The sequence below is a fragment of the Gossypium arboreum genome, chromosome 5 (assembly GCF_025698485.1).
Source record: "Gossypium arboreum isolate Shixiya-1 chromosome 5, ASM2569848v2, whole genome shotgun sequence".
NCBI lineage: Eukaryota > Viridiplantae > Streptophyta > Magnoliopsida > Malvales > Malvaceae > Gossypium > Gossypium arboreum.
The window spans coordinates 60,398,548-60,411,688 of record NC_069074.1 but is presented as its reverse complement, the minus strand read 5'-3'; the positions used below and the strand labels follow the sequence as shown (position 1 = coordinate 60,411,688).

The window sequence follows — 13,141 nt, the reverse complement described above, 5'->3', positions numbered from 1 at the left end:
CTGTCAATACTAAAGAAATGGAAAGGGGGGAGTAAGCTTAAAGATTAGTAAGTCCATATGAAAATAATAAGCAAATTATCTACATGATTCCATGGAAATATAATCATAATTACACTTTTACTTATTTTCTGGTCATGCTATTTTCTTGAGTCATAGTTACTAATTTATTTATATCTGGAGATATGAAACTCCAAATTAAGATTCATAAATTTTCCCCAAAACTAGACTCACATATCTTCTTACTATAAAATTTCAAGAATTTTTGGTCAAGCCAATAAGTACATTTTATTCTTTAAAGTTACCCCTATTCTGCTGTTTGATAGCTTCGACCTTTCTTTACTAAAAATCGATTATCTCATAATACGGGTTTTGATTAATGTTCTCATCTATTTCTCATGAAAATAGACTCATTAAAGATTTAGTCATACAAATCCTAGCCTATAATAATTTTTTTAAAATTTCTATTAATTTTCTAAATTTGAGACAGGGGAGCCCGAAATCACTCTAACTCTGTCTCACAAAAGTTCAAATATCTCATAATAAGAAACTCTTTTGCTTGCACTATTTCTTCTATATGAAACTAGATTCAATAAGATTTAATCTCATGTCTTACTTAGTCTCTAATTAAATTTCAAAAAATTTTGGTGGATTTTCAAAATAATATAAATACTAATGTCCAACACTGTCTTAGTACAATATAATGGTAGCTATCATAAGTTCATTTTCAACTAATCATGAACTTACCATTTCATGGATTTCATGTTCAATTTCACAAAGACATTATAACATAACAATAAAGATTATTCATCATTCATACCCTTTTGGCTTACTTATCATATACACGTATATACTTGCTCATCATAAATCGATCTTTACCAAGGCATTATTCATAAGTTTAGCATACGTACCTGTACTTCTCGTAGTGTATCATATAACCATACCTCTTTAACATGCCCTCCTTGATACTTTCATCACATTCATTACATTACCCGTTGACCACTAGGAATACTATTGGATTCGCGAAAACTTGCACCTAAGTGCCACATATACATACGTAGCCAAAGCTACCTCATAACATGTATACATCCATAATGAACTCGGACCTCTCAGCGAGCTCAAATGTTACATGAATCGCATCCATTATGAACTCGGACCTCTCAACAAGCTCGGATGGCACATATATCATGAACTTGGACCACTCAACAAGTTCAGATTCTCACATATATCATGAACTCGAACCGCTCAACGAGCTTGGATTTCTAAATTCCAAGTGACATGTCACTTGTATCCTAAACTAGTCCTATGGTTCAAACGGGGTTTTTCTCATTGCACATAGCATCTCCATCGTACTTCCTCATAATGTCATGGATAACAATCATAATATCATTCATGCTTACAAATTCACCATTCTCATATTCATGAAATAAACGTGGCATTGCTCATAATTACATTTAGGCGTTTGTCACATAATACAATCATCATATCAACTATATAAATATTTACCACATAATGTTCACACATCAATTTGAGTTCAAGCATAAAATATGATATTATTGCATTATTATTGACATACGAACTTACCTCGAATGCGAGCACGGCTATATATTCCGATTTAGTCCATAATCTCATTCATTTCCAATCTATACCCGAATCTCATTTTCCTTGAACTATAATATCACAATTAGCTTACTGATTAGTCACATTATTCATATGGGTCCAAAAATCATATTTTTACAAATTTACATTCTGACCCCTAAACTTTCACATATTTGTACTTTTTTCCCAAGGCTCGTAAAATGATTTTTATTCAATTTCCTTGCATTTTAAGTCTAACCAGATCATATTCATAACTATAGTAGCCCCTAATTTCCACTAAATCACACTTTTATGACAAAATTTGTAACTTTTACAAAACGGTCCTTTTTGACAATTTCACCGAAAATCACTTAGTAAAAGTCGTTTATTTAACACCCAACATTCATTTTCTACCATTATACATCAAAACACCTGCATGTCATCCATGGGTAAATTTTTAAACACAAACCCTAGCTCAAAATAATGGTGGAAATAACTAAATCGAGTTTCTAAGACTTCAAAAATGTAAAGAACATTAAAAACGAGGCTCAGGATCACTTACAAATGAGCTTGGAAGCTTGAACATAAATCCTAGCCATGGCTTTCTCTAACATTCGGCTGGATGGGGAAGAAGTTGAGCAATTTTGGCTTAATTTCTCTTTTTTACAAAATGACTAAAATGCCTTTAATGACTTTCTTTGAAATTTTACCTAACCATGTCCATTTTTGTCCAAATTTTTAGAACTTGGTCAAATTACTCTTTAAGGACCTCTAATTTATTATTCAATTCAATTTCATGCTTAAAGCTTCTAGAACTCAAGTTTTACAATTTATTCAATTTAGTCCTTAAAGTCCAATCGAGCACCTTAGACATAAAATTTCTTCGTGAATTTTTTACACAAGCATATAAACATGTCATAAGCCTTATAATAATCACAAAATAATTATTTCTAATTCATATTTGTGGCCTCAAAACCACTGTTCTGACTAGGCCTTAATTCGGGATGTTACAACTCTCCCCCCTTTAGGGATTTTCGTCCCTGAAAATCTTACTAGAAGTGTGGTTCGGTTTTCACATAAACTTCATTATCTCATAATCATTGCTAAAAAACCTTTACTGAAGCTATGTTTAATACTTAGCTCTTTAATTTCTCATACTAAAGTCATGAACAATTATGTGTTATACAACGCATCAATCGAATCTTTGACTTCTATCAAAGAACTCATGTATACAAGGGTCGAACCCATACCGTCATAGAATATGTATATACATATCATACTTGAATCCTCTCAGATTAAAATGGCATAGCTAGCCCGATCATCATGGCCTTAAGTTCTTTATCATTTTATACAGCCCTACAATTTACTAGTTCAACCTTTGGTCATCATATAAATCCCGTATCTCAATTTGATTAACAAAAACTAGCTTTTTAAGAAATTCAACAATCTCAAACATACTTAATCCCATAAGTCTGATGAGCGAAAATTCAGTACTTACCGACATGATTTACAGATTCATCAATTACTTAACAACATGTCACATAACATCTTTCTCTTTCAAAGATAGGAATAATCCCTATATGAAATATATAGTAATCTCATTCTCAGAGATCATACCATGACTAACTTTTCATCCTTTAACAATTCAAGTCAGCTACACTATCTCAACTTCAGTCTTTCTATGATAGCAGATACTTTAAGCTATCTCACTGCCCTTCTTGTCTTAAAACACATCACTAAGAATCAAGATGTCTTTGCTCATTGCAGAATAAACAAGTTCAAAAGCTTCGGTTAACAATATTCTTATCTATTCAAAGCGTTACCAACATGTAGTAGACTATTCAACTTTCACATGATGAAAACTTTATCATTCAAAGCAGCTTTAAATCGTATCAAAATCTTCTAAGATATATACAATTTTCATTTAGACTATTTGTCTTTTACCCAGAGAGATAAAATACTATTCTTAGACTTGGGAAAAAATTTTGGACATAAATATCCCATTAAATCTTTTAAACAATAGCCCATACAAACTGAACAACCTAGTCGGTCTTAATTATTACTTGATTAAGTTTCAGGAAATCCTTCCTTTTCAGTTGACAAAACTATTTAACATGTAATCATGCAAAATTTACTCATCATACTAATCAAAGTCCATTTCAATTGCATTATCTCAAGGTAGTATAAATGTTCTCAATCGAAGATATTAACTTGATTAACTTTCTTAAGAAAAGAAATCAATCATACAAGCTAATACTATCAGTTTCACCATTTATGCCTTTGTCGATGTCAAATCCTTCACGAAGATTTAGAAAAATCCAGATACTAGAATTACTACATTACTATGATTAAACCAGAAGTATAGTCACACTTGACATGATTATCACAACTGAAGAACACATTGTAGTTATGAGTCGTGATTGATAAATTCCAGAATATAGACAACAAGAAAACCATGATTAAGAAGTCCAAGATGGAGAAATCCAAGATACAAAAATCCAATATACAATACCGTACCAATAGATCGAGAGCAGAACTCTTAAGAAAATATGAAAGATCTCGATAATTTCTCAAAAAAAAAAGTCCAGAAGAATACATCATTCAAACCCATGGAATTAAATGCTTCAAGGATAATGTACCTTCCCATATATATCGAATAGAATATCAATTAGAAGAAACAGAATCATAACATCAGGTACATTATCTCATAAAATCCCAACAGATGGAATGTAACAGAATACCAGAGAGAAATAGAGCAGTGCTGATTATAAACCAATCAGGTTATCTATACTTTCGTCTATACATCATGATTAGAAAACATTCCCATACAATAAAATTTTATTAGAGGATAGATAGCCTCAAGAATAACTCTGAGAACAAGTATTTACATAGAACGCCCTAGAAGAGACTGCCAAAATCTGTTCAGTTATAACTGCCACACTCAGATATCTTATCTTTCAAATATTATTCCTTCAACCACTTTTGAATAGATCTATTCATCAAAGTTAACTTCTTCAACAACTATGATATCTTATAAACCGAGAGATTCTTTAGATCAATCCGATACCATTCTAATTCTACCTCTACATGTTAACCCATCTCAATCTCTAATCATATTTGTAATCATTTTACAGCTGAACTCTTAGGTCTCATACTTATGAACTTATTCAATAAGAATCTAATGAAATTCCTTTACAAAATACCACTCTGGTAAAGGGGTGAGGTCGTAAGGTCCCTAACTCATCTCTCAAATACATTTATATATAACACCATTATATCATCAGTAATATTTTTCACAAGCACATCATTCACTTCAAACAAATCATCATTCACGTTTGCATTACTCGAACTTTCCAATTATCTTATTTAAACAGGTGCACTATGCACACATTCTGTGATTTTTGATTAGCCTTACTTATCATTTTCATTTACTCGAAAAAGTCATACACATGACATCACATGGGTGCCAAGAAAACATGAATAAGCATATCGCAATATAAACTTTCATCTTGTACATCATCATATACATATCATTACATTTTTATTTAACATAGATAAGCTCATTACATCATAATCCTTTGTCTCATTTAAAGATATCATTAAAATTCATCAACATTCAACGTCCAATCAGAAAAATGACATTTTTATCCGTAATATGATATTATAAACCTTTATTCATACCTTTATAAATTTCTTTTTATCACATGCACTTAATCAAACAAGTCAAGTGTACAATATCATATAAACATCAAACAAGCATGAGCATTCCTCGCAACATAAACTTTTATCTCACATGTTATCACATACATATCATGAACTTTTATTCATACTTTTTTGAATTTAGGCTCATCATAACTGTACTTTACCCGAATACCTTAGCTTCACATTTAACATGGTCGGTGTAGCTCGGTTGGAGAGCACCTTTGTCCAAAAAGGATGGTTCTCATTCGCGTTGGGAGACATCACAGTATCACGGATTTGTGGCATGTATAGCTAGACTCTCATACATGCTAGGTTAGTCTGAGAATCGACTAAACCATGGCTCTGATACCACTAAACGTAACATCCCTTACCTGTATTCGAAGCTAGGACAGGGTTCGAGGCGTTACTAGATTTAAACATTCACAAACATACAAAATCGGGCCATAAAATTTCATCCGAATTAAAACTTTTCAAACACATGTAAATTGTCCCTTACATAGGCCTTCGAGGCCTAAAACATGCATCGGGGTGGTTCAGGACTAAACCAAAAACTTTAGAAAGCTCTAAGAAAACTTAGAGAAATTTTCATGAAATAGGGTCACACGCCCGTGTGGACACAGGGACACGCCCGTGTCCTCAGGCTGTGTAACTCTCTGTTTATGATGTCAGCAAAACAAATTTAACCACACGGCCAAGCCACACGTTGATCGCGTGATTCGCAGGAAGTAATAAATATTTATAATGAAGATCAAACCTAGACTAACTATTATCACGACGAAAAGGCAAGCGCACCTATCGAACAATAGTATAGTAATGGCAAGACTGGGATATCGTACCCAAAGGGAACCAAAAGTACTAGTAATGACTATCTTTTTGTTATCTAGCCTAAGAATAGAAGGGTTTGTTTTAATTAACTAATTATTTAAACTAATTAACTGGTTTAATTTAAGCAAAGAGAAAATTGAGAAAAAGACTTAAAGAAAAGCAATTGATAAAGACGACACCCAAGGAGGAATCCACCTAGATTTCACTTGTTATCTGGCTCTGAACCGGACGATTTATTCACTTGACTTGTTCCGTACAGATCCCTAAGTTAAGTTATTATCCCTATTCAAGACTAATAACGTCTAATCCCTAGATTGAATAACTGAGACTTTTCTCTAATTAACACTCTAGGGTTGCATTAACTCGATCGTTGGATCCCCTTATTAGGTTTCACCCTAATCCAAAAAATCTCGTAACACTATATCTAGGTGTTCGATCAACTCTGCTTAATTATGCCAAATCTACTCTTAGGCAGGGTCTATTCCTCCTCTGCATAAGCACATCAAATCATGAATTAATACTCGGAATATTAATTCCAGCATTAAGAACACATAATTAAGAACAAATCAAGTATTTATCATATAGTTCAGATAATAATAACAAGATCCATCATAGGTTTTATCCCCCTTAGGTATCAAGGGGTTTAGTTCATAGTAAAATAAGATTACATCTCAAAAGTATGAAAATAACAAAACATAAAGAAAACTCTAAAGCCCCTGAAGGAATTCTAAGAGATCTTTAGTCTTGGAGTAGCTCCGGCTTTTGAGATGGGTCATTTGGCTTCCTTTAAGTAATTCCTGGCGTGTGGTTCTGTTTTTCAGAAAAGTTCTAGAAGGAGCGGCCTCCTTCTAGGTCACACCTAGGGTGTTTATATAGGCTTTGTATTGGCTTTCTTCCTCCCTAAGTACCTTTTTCCGTGTAAAATACAACTCTTTGAAAAAGGGACACGCCCGTGTGCCAAGGCTGTGTCGTGATTACCAAGCCGTGTTTGATCCGTTAAATTGTACACGGTCATGTGGGCTCAATGGCTAGGCCGCATGAATCGTGAAAACCTTGGTCGACACCCCCGAAGGCCACAGGCGTACGAGATGCCCGTGTGGCAAGGCTTAGGCCGTGTCATCTTCTCGATTTGGTCTATTTTTGTCCCTTTTTAGCTCGTTTTTGCTCTTTTCGACTCTTGGTGCTTTCCTAAGTACAAAACATGAAATAACCGGATTAAGAGCACCAAAATCCACAAATCTAGTAATAAACATCCATAAATATGCTAAGTATTTAGGGTGTAGATATGTATAATTTTGCGTTTATCAAATACCCCCACACTTAAGCATTTGCTTGTCCTTAAGAAAAATTCTCATTTACTGCTAGAATCCATTCTTCTTAACCACATAATCATTACTGATAATGTTACAAATTATTCCATAGAAAATCATACAGTGAGAATTCAACTATAGGGCATTAAAAGCCTCAAACAATCTAAATCGAATATTTTGATAATAAAATCATAGGTAATCTCCTTTCTCTAAGTAATTAAGTTTAGTCTTAAATATACAAGAGATGACATCCTCACTAAAGATTCGCTCAAATCACTTAAAGTGTTTAAGGTTCAAGATTGAGCACTCGATTGTCTAACATGAAAAGTTATTACCATAGGCTTGAATGAAAATCAAATCTCCACCACTTGTAAATGATATGATATACTAATCAAAAGGTCTTTCCATGGTTGTAATGGGGTTTAGGTTACAGGTATGGATACAAGCTGAAGAGAAAAGGGTTAGAATCAAGATAGTTTCAATATATTTCCCCACTATCAAAAACTTAATTACTGAACCACAAACAAATATCTAGAACTATTTTACATGAGTTCATGACAATTTTAGCTTGCTGAGAATTACAATAATAATACTGAGTTTTTTTTTAAGAACAAATCAAGTCGATATAATATAGAAATCATACTTCATGATTCAGTAACAAAAAATGGTGAACATAGCGAGGTAACAATATTAAATTCAATTTCGATAAAAAGGGTCAAATTCAGTAGGAGGATTTCAACAATAATGGGTTAATGGGTTAATGATGAGGGTTAATTAATGAAAAAGGGTTAGTAGGCTCAAGGGGTTTCACTAAGGGTTTAATTATGTGGAAGGCTTTTTATGGAGTAAATGGGTTAAATCCTAAATGCCTTTATCATCTCAGTATATCAAATCATACGTGTGATCTCGATATGTATAATCGAAGCAAGTTCTAGAATAACAGTTCAATGTTGACACACTCAAACCATAAAAGAAGTGAGCAAGAAAGAAAGCTATATGCTCAAAAGGCTCAAAAATCTCACCAAAAATTTGGGTTTTTGATGTCATTCCTGTATACTTAAGATTTCAAGATAATACCTCAATTTAGGAAAATAATCTAAAAATTTTAGCTCTCAAAATATCAACTTATCATGCTCGATTCTCTAATGTCCTATAATCAAATAATCATGCATAATTCCCATGGTCTAATTCATGACATACCAACAATAATTATAGATCAATCAAAATTTATTCGATCAAGATTATGAGAAAATCACTTAAGCACAAGACTAACTTCAGGGATTTGAGAATAATGCAAAAAAGTTAGGTTTCATGTTCACCCCCCCACACTTAAGATGTACATTGCCCTCAATGTACAAAGATATATTATTCAAAATAAAGAAAATCGTAAGAGGAAAGGAGGTGAAACTCCCTGTTATATAGATGTGGAGCTTGATTCTAAGAATGGAGTGTTCGGGGAAAGTGGTGGCTGCCATTGTTCTTGGCTAGATGAAGAAATTGGGTCGTTGAACATGGAACTCATGAGGTATTATTTCCCTTTTGTTTCCTCATTCCATAAAATATTCCTAGTAGCTTTGCTAGGAAGTCTGTAGAATCGTGAAGAGCTTATTAAGAGTTGGTGTGGAAGAGAGTGTAGTGGAATTACTTGTTAGAAATACCAGAAAATGGAAAAAGTAAAATTTACTAATATAGATATGTCTTTCAAAATAAAATAATAAAATTGAAATAAAAATAAAAATCAAAAGAAAAATAAAAATAAAATAAAATAAAAATAAAACTAAATAAAAAAATAGGAGGATTCAATGATCCTCGTCGGAAGGGCCCTCAAGTGGTGGTGCTGGAGTGGCATGTGGAAGTGTTGGCACAGCTACTGCATCATGGCCTGCATGTCATCCATCTGTCGGTCCCGTCACCAATCTCGCTCATGGATCATATCGAACTGTGTACTGCAATACTGCTCGAAATGGGCGAGGCGGTTGGAAAGGTGTGCCAATGAAGCAGCTGCATGAACTGGTCGTTCCCTAGATGGCGCGGTAGGAGGCTGCTCATGCTATGGGGGAACATCATCAGAGATGTCCTCAAGATCCTCCTCATCAATGGCATGCGAAAGACGGTGCTGAGGAGGATCGATCCCACGTCGGTGCTCGATCATCCTCATGTGTAACATAGTCATGATGCCCTGTGGGGACATCTGACCTATCACGGTAAGCGCTAATGACTGGGCCGTAGTGTTGAGGAGACCGAAGTGTCTAGCAAGGCACGTCATGTAGGGGCCGATGAAGATCACTCCCTTCCTATGTCGCTCGGTCTGATAGCGAATGGCGAAAGCAGTGAAGTAGGCCAAGTCAGTCACGTGTGCATTCGCCATGCACCATAAATAGTAGGCGTCATGGGTGTTGACAACGTCGGTGCTCTCTCTCCTCCCGGTCAAGGTGTGTGCCAATATCAAATGGAAATAACGTAGGGAATGGGGGAGAGCTGAGGCCTTCGAGCGGCTGGGGTCGTAGTTGGAAGAGAGTGGTGCCAAAGCCTTCCAGCACAAGGAGGGGGAGATGTGGATATTGCGTGGTAGTGCATTCATGTCCTCCTCCTCCATAAACTCATCAGTGTAAAGTCCCAGAGCAACTCCAAACTCTGGGACACTTATCGAACTTACTAGACCACCTAATTGGAAGTGAATGGTGCCAAGGTCGTCATTGTTCGTCATCACCACCTGTAAATGAAAAGTAGAGCATAATTCTAAAGTTAGCTCTAAATAAGTGGGCTCGGTAATAGCGAAGAACCGTTCCCATGGGTCTGTGGATAGGAGGGCTCGAATGGCATCAGTGAGCTGGACTTGCTCTACGGTAGCCCAGTCGATGCAGCAACCTATGGTGATGGGTCGTGCGCGTAGTATTTGAAATAGCTCCTCCTGCGAAGATTGTTGAAAGTCAAGGAACGGGTGCCAAACTTCGGCTGTAGCATGCACCGAGGAAGAGCCCGATCCCTTACGTCTCTTTAAGGATAGGACCGCGGCCTTCTTTCCTCTTGATGACGACATCATGTACCTGAAAATATATTAACAGTGATAGAATCCATGATACATCAGTAGTTAAGTAAGAGACCCAAAACTAGTATATGTTATTTAGTGGATTAAATAATTCAAATATAGAAAAATTTAGAGTAAATTCCTAACTTGTCTAAAGTAAAATAGTACAATATCTATGTAAAGCATGTAGAACATTAATGTAGCAATACAAATTGGAAAAGTAAAGTTGAGAAAGTGAACAAAGGGCTGTTACATGGCGGCGCACGGGCGTGTGGTGGTGAGCACGGGCGTGTGATGCTGAGAGGAAGCCGTGTGGTGGGAAAAATGGAGGCTATAGAGAAGGGAAAGTGGGGATTAGTGCAAAGGGAATGGATTTCAGGGTGGTTTGAGAGTTGGGGAAGTGAGAATCTTGGGAATGGTGGCTGGAATAAGGATTAAGAAGTGGGGAGGAGAAGTTTTCAGCTAGGGTTTTGAAAGGGGGAAGAAGATGAACAGTGGTTTGTTAATATAGGGAAGGGTCACACGGCCTAGGGCCACGCTCGCGTGCTTTGAGTGTGAGCCCGTGTTTTTCGAATTTTTCAATTTAGGTCGTGCCCGACTACTGTTCCACGCTTGTGTGTCTTAGGCGTGTGTGGCACACGGCCATGTCACACGGTTGTGCCTAGCTTTGTTCACTTCCCCCATGCCCGTATGTTATCGTGTATTGTTGTACACGGCTGAATGGCACGGGCGTGTTGCACGCCTGTGTCAAAGAAACAGAATCGAGCGTTGTCCCTGGCACGCCCGTGGGTTTTCATTCCCACGCCCGTGTATTCCTATCAAGTTCACCCACAGCCATGTCGTATGGTCGTGGGGATTTAGCGCACCTCGTGTTTTGGGGAAATCATGTCCTGCTTGTTGATTCTTAAGTGCTACCTTGTGGTCATTCGGAGATTAGTTTGGATGGCTGGCCTATTTGAGTTTTTAATCCTTAGATCAATGCTTGTTGATTCTTAAGTGCTATCTCGGTATTTTGGAAATAGGTTTCTCACACCGAGATGAAGTTAGAAAGCATCTCTTCAAGGTTCAGTTTCTTCTCTTGTTGATAAGGTGGCTGTTGAAAACCTTGAGGATTTTGTGGCTTTTGATTCCCTTGACCACCCCAGGAAAAATTTTGGTGGTTCCTCCAACTTGCATTATAGGTATTACTGTATGGGTTATTTTGAGATCTAAAGTTATTGTTACCCATATAGTTGACTTGTTCCTCTTCGGTTGTAGGATTGAAGGATTGATATTCTATATGTACACCTCCTCCGCTTGAGTCACACCTCATTACTGGATGTACCAGCGTAGAACCAAGTAAACTATCAATCTTTTTATTGAGAAGTTCTACCTGATTTGGGAGCATGGTGACTGAATTGATGTTATAGACGCCGGCTATTTTTGTTGGCTTTGTCCTCATAACTTGCCACTGATAGTTGTTCAGTGACATCTCCTCTATGAATTCATAGGTATCTTCTGGTGTTTTATTGTTGATGGTTCCGCCAGCAGCTGCGTCAATCATTTGTCTTGTCGAGGGATTCACACCATTGTAGAACGTTTGAACTTGCAGCCAAAGTGGTAACCCATGGTGAAGGCACCTTCTCAGTAAGTCCTTGTATCTCTCTTATGCATCGTAAAGTGTTTCTAAATCCATCTTCACAAAAGAAGAGATATCATTACGCAATTTAGCCGTTTTAGCCGGCGAAAAATATTTTAGTAAAAATTTCTCAGTCATTTGTTCCCATGTAATGATAGACCCTCGTGGTAACGAGTTCAACCACTGTTTAGCTTTGTTTCTTAGTGAAAAGGGAAATAACCGAAGACGAATGGCATCATCAGAAACGCCATTAATTTTGAATGTATTACAAAATTTAAGAAAATTCGCCAAATGTGTGTTAGGATCCTCATCCTGCAAACCATCAAACTGAACAAAATACTATATCATCTGAATTGTGTTAGGTTTTAGTTTGAAATTATTCGCAGCAATAGCAAGTATAACTATACTAGACTCAGTTCCTATTAAAGAAGGTTTAGCATGGTCATACATAGTACGTGGAGCAGGATTTTGATTAGCTGCAATTGCAGGAGGCAGCTGATTGCCTGGATTTTCGACCATCTCTTTGGTTGGGGTTTGAGTATCGTCTTCTCGCTCGTTCTCCGTGTAACGTAAACTACGCCTTATTTCTCTTTGATTTTTACGAACTGTACGATCGATTTCTTCATCAAAGAGTAATGGTCCTGAAGGGTTTCTTCTAGTCATAAACTATAAAAACCTGTCAAGAGAGAGAAAAAAGTAAATTAATAAATAATAAATAATATAAAATTACAAGAAAAATAAATAGCTAAAGTAATAACAATTTAGTGTTCCTAATATTTCAGATCCCCGGTAACGGCGCCAAAAACTTGATTGCGTGATTCATAACAAATAATAAATATTTATAATAAAAATCAAACCTAGACTAACTATTATCACGACGAAAAGGCAAGCGCACCTATGGAACAATAGTATAGTAATGGCAAGACTGGGATATCGTACCCAAGGGAACCAAAAGTACTAGTAATGACTATCTTTTTATTTTCTAGCCTAAGAATAGAAGGATTTGTTTTAATTAACTGATTATTTAAACTAATTAACTGATTTAATTAAAGCAAAGAGAAAATTTGGAAAAGGACTTGAAGA

At 36.0% G+C, this 13,141-nt stretch overlaps 1 non-coding gene across 1 annotated transcript; it reads left to right on the top strand.

Annotated features, from left to right (window-relative positions):
* The first annotated feature begins 12,041 nt into the window (after positions 1–12,041).
* On the top strand, positions 12,042–12,148 carry LOC128293611 (small nucleolar RNA R71). Its single transcript, XR_008283791.1, has one exon. It is a non-coding gene; the product is annotated as a small nucleolar RNA R71 (small nucleolar RNA).
* The last annotated feature ends 993 nt before the right edge of the window (positions 12,149–13,141 follow it).